This window comes from Drosophila elegans, unplaced genomic scaffold (genome assembly GCF_018152505.1).
Source record: "Drosophila elegans isolate 14027-0461.03 unplaced genomic scaffold, ASM1815250v1 contig_208, whole genome shotgun sequence".
NCBI classification, from domain to species: Eukaryota; Metazoa; Arthropoda; class Insecta; order Diptera; family Drosophilidae; genus Drosophila; species Drosophila elegans.
In genome coordinates this window covers 17,791,589-17,796,086 of record NW_024545578.1, presented here as the reverse complement: position 1 = coordinate 17,796,086, position 4,498 = coordinate 17,791,589, and positions in this window count along the sequence as shown.

Sequence of the window (4,498 nt, the reverse complement as noted above, 5' to 3'; positions counted from 1 at the left end):
ATCCTTTAAGATCCAATCAGTGGCCGTTTGCCGCCTCAGCCACCGGGTCTGCCATCGCCCCTCTATCCCCTTACCCCTTTTCCGCCGCCCAGCAACTTGATTTCAATAAAAATCCATTTAATTCGACATTTTGTGGCCCGAAAATAAAAATAAAGGAAAAACAACAGCAGGCGAAACACTTGGCGATTAGTTGGATCGTTTTTGGCTGCCGGCTGCGTTCGTTTGAACTCCGTGCGGGTGTTTGCCAGTGGTTCAGCCCCCCCTGAAGTCCCCTTTTTTGCCACCGTCCCTGTGGCCAACCCCCCGGCCCATATAAATCTCTCGTTGTAATTGCCACGATAAGCTGCAAGTCCGAAAAGAGCGCCGGCTGCGGCTGCCACCGTCGCTTAAAACCGGTGGCCAAATGGCCACCACTCGGATCCAGCTTCCAATCCTATATACCCATACACGCGTATATATGTAGCAGTATTTTTTTGGGGGAACGCAGAGCAAACTACATAAATTTCGCGTGAAATGCATTTGCGGGCGATAAATTCGGCAACGACCAGCTTGGACAGCGATAATCAACGCAATTGCAATCGATTTTGGCGTAATTTAGGTTTGGCTTAAGTGGCTCGGACTAACAAGGCAGCGAGAAACTTTGCCGTTCAGTGGTAATTTTGATTTGGCCAAGTTCGGGACAAATCTGGACCAACTTGTACCCAGCAAGCGCTGCAGAGTATGCAATGATGATCAGGGGATCACTTAAATAACAAAGATCTCAACTTTAAGAAATTTTAAATACGCTTAGTATTTTATATCTTTATCATTTAAAACTATTTAAACTAGAAATAATTGATATTTATTTTTTTTCTTTATGAAGAACAAAATTATCTTCCAGTCAACGCTTAATCTCTCTGCTGCAAATGGGTATTCCAATATTAAAACACTTATTTCCCCTGTCGATTGTGTGTGGCCCAAAAGCGGCGGCAGTTGGCCAACAATAGCAGCGATTTAAATCAAACGTGATGGAATTGTTAGGCGTTCGAATCGAAACTACCGTTAAACTCACTTTCGCGGCGGGACGCCCGTTGCCGACAAAAATTACTCATACGCAACGTGGCTGACCCCAAAGCTACAGCAGCCACTGTCTTGGAGGGGATGGGGGGTGCTATTTTACAAGGGGATCTTGCTTGTTGCCGCCTCTGCTGACACTCGACCTCGCCCGTTTCACGCTGCCGCCCCTCATTCCATCTGCCGCTGATTAATTACACCGCCCGCTGTGCGAATTCTTCAATAAAAATCATAACTTCATGTTTGCGGCCAGCGAAACAAAAATAAAGAAAGAAAATAACAAAATATATGAAAACCGGTGGGGAAGGAGAGCCCGAAAATAAATGATGATTATTGCCGCATTTCTGTAAGCCGCAGCTTATTAGCTGCACGAGCTGCCATCTCCATCTCCAACTCCAACCCCAAAATCCCCATGCAAAGTGTAACGAATTTTTGATTGAAACTTTAAAATACTCGTTAGGAGGCTTTCCTCGTCGATGCGCGTGAGTTTATCTTTTGATTAGATTCGTTAGACTTTGTATTGGTCTTTTGTAGCGCTCAGAAACTGGGCAGCCAGTCTGGGTCGTTTTGGCCGCGATGGAGTCATTATTCACAATTTAGTAACACTTGATTTGCGTTCGGCGTTTTCTATAAATTTTCATAAATTGTTTCTATTTCGTTACCCGCGCCATATGTTGGCCAAAAAATATGGTTTAGACTGGCTGATTGCACAAAGTCTCGGCCGGAGGGTGAATAACTCAAACTGACCTAGTTGGAACTTTAATTGGGTTTTTACTACTGCGGATATTTTTTGGGTTTTGGGTTAACAAAAAGGGATCTGCTGTTATTTTTCCCCAAAAAAAGCAAGGGTTTATCACTCTGCTGGCACATCAAATTAAATCAGAAGGCTTACAAGAAACATCGAAAACAAACACAAACATATCTGACAAGCTGCCAAGTGTAAAGTGCAAAAACTCCGAAAGCCAAATAACAGCATCGAAATTAAGTATGCACGAGTGTGCTAAAATGAGGCCCAGCATGATGTGTTCAAAAATCATTAACGGCCCTGATGCGGTGAAAGGAGTGCTTCTCAGTTCCCAATTCCAAGTTTCCGATCTCCAGCTTTAGTTTGCACCGCAGTCTGATCCACATATCGCAACAAAGTGAAGCGGGAAATTGGCTTGACGTTGCGTCAAAATTTCACACTTTTGCGCCAGATAAAAACGCAAACATTCGACGCGAAGGCAAAGGCGCATTCCCCAAATATTTGCCAGCCTGCGAAGATCATTAAAATAAAGGAGTGCTAACCATGGGCGGCGCAGGTGGTCGGCGGGGGTTGGCCGAACAAGAGGAGTTAAATTAGCATACAAGTCGCGCTTTTGCCATAATTTGCATATAAAATTAGCGCAACACGTTGCAGCCAGCCTCCGGGTGACACATGAGGCTCTGGCTCTGACTCGGGTTGCTCATTTGGCGACTTGCAGCTGCTGATTGGTTGTACACACTCAAATCGGGGAGCTGCTAATCCAACATCCCACACTTAACAAAAAAGCAAAGCAAAATATTTAAAGCTTTTAATAAATGTATGTTGCCTGTTCTATCTTTAACAACAGAAAGCTGAATTTAAAAAAAAAATTATCAATTAATCTGAAATTCTACAATTCTATGTATTGCTTACAATCAAGAATTTGAGCCTATCGACTAACCGGTACGTAGATTTAATTTCATTTTATCAATATTTTTAATATCATGTATTTAATTGTTAATTTATTTCAATTGATTACACATCATTGGTACATTATCTTTGTAAATTTTTAACTTGACTACTCGCTTCTTATAATTGTTATTAATCTTTTAAGAAAAAAAAAATATATACAAAATTTCTAAAAAATTAAAATCAAAGTATATATATTTATATAATTTTACGAGAGCACATGATTCTAAAATTATTAAGGTTTTAATAAAATGTAGCTACTTAGATTAAGAATTTTTATAAAAATTTCTAAAATAATTTACATTAAATAAATTAGTCATCAGGTTGCCAACAATGCCTTCGAAATTTCCAAATTTCTTTTGGTGTATCCCGAGTGTCCGAATGTGCTATGATAATTAAGCTGGAATCGACTGGCCAAGAGCTGGAGAGAGCGCGAGGACAATGCCGGGATATCTTGCACTTGTTGCCGCAATTTGCATGCCTATGCCCCGTGGGCCAGGGGGATTCCCCCCTTTCGGAGGCGGCGCCTTCACGGCAATTAGCAGCCGGCTAAACTTTCCGTAGCCGCAGCCCGGAATGCGAACGAGCAGCGCGGCCTGATTAGTCACGGCTGCCTGCGCATCCGCATCCGCAGCTGACAAATAGACACCCATAAATAATATCCAGAAAAATATAGAAAAAACTCTTTGGCCATTCCCTATGCTGAGCTCATTTTCGGAATATTTTTCATACTCATTTGGGAGCTGTGTTTTTTCTCCGTTTCCCACAACGCTCAAGCGTGAAAATGTTAAAGGTCAATAATTATGCTGTTTAATTTGAAAACACCAAAAACTCTCTATGTGTGCGTGTGTGTCAAAAAAATCGATAAAAAAAAGTTTACGAATTTTTTGGTTTGTTTTTTGGTGAATGTTTCTGTTGGTTAATTAGGTCTTAGATAGCTTGTTTAAACAAAAATGCTGATTGGAAAGCTGGTAGAAGTGAAAAAGAAAGGTAAATTAAAGGAGAATTTAATGGGGGAGTTCCCATCTACACAAAGAATGTGATTACCATAAAAACCATCCAGCCAGGCCTTACAACGAATAAATAAAAAAACCGAAAACGAACTGGCAACCATAAAAACCATAAATAAGTAAGCATTTAAATAAATATTTATTTACATATAATTGCATGTCAGGCGGACCGGGAAATTAATACGATTGCAGTTTATGACAAGCGATTAAATGTTATAAACGAGCCGCGCTAAGGGGACGAATGCTAAATGGTCGCGGGGTATTCGGGGCTTTAGTGCCTTATTTAAGTAGCACAGAGATGCCATCGCCAGATAGTTTGCTACCAAATACAGATAAGGCCAAGAGAGACAGCTCCCGGAGACAGGCGACAAACGAAATCCAGCTGCCATCCAAACCCAATCTCAATCCCAATCCGAATCCGAATCCCATCCAATCGCATCTAGCAGTTCATTAGTCAGCCGCTAGGTGACAATCAGATAGGTCATGGGAGACCTTTCCCGAAATGGGACAACCTGTAAGCGCATTCCCCGCGTCAAGTGGGTCGCCTAATCTCCGGAGAAAGTCGGAGCTTTGTCTAAGGGCTTTCTCACCCCCCTTTCCCCCAACAACACCATTTCTTTCTCCAGCGACAAACTTGAGATGTCCCGCGGCGAGATAAACACACAGACAAACGCATGAATTACTCGTTTCACAAAGAGCCGAGTGTCAATAAAATTGCGTAGATTATTGCAAGCGAGCTCGT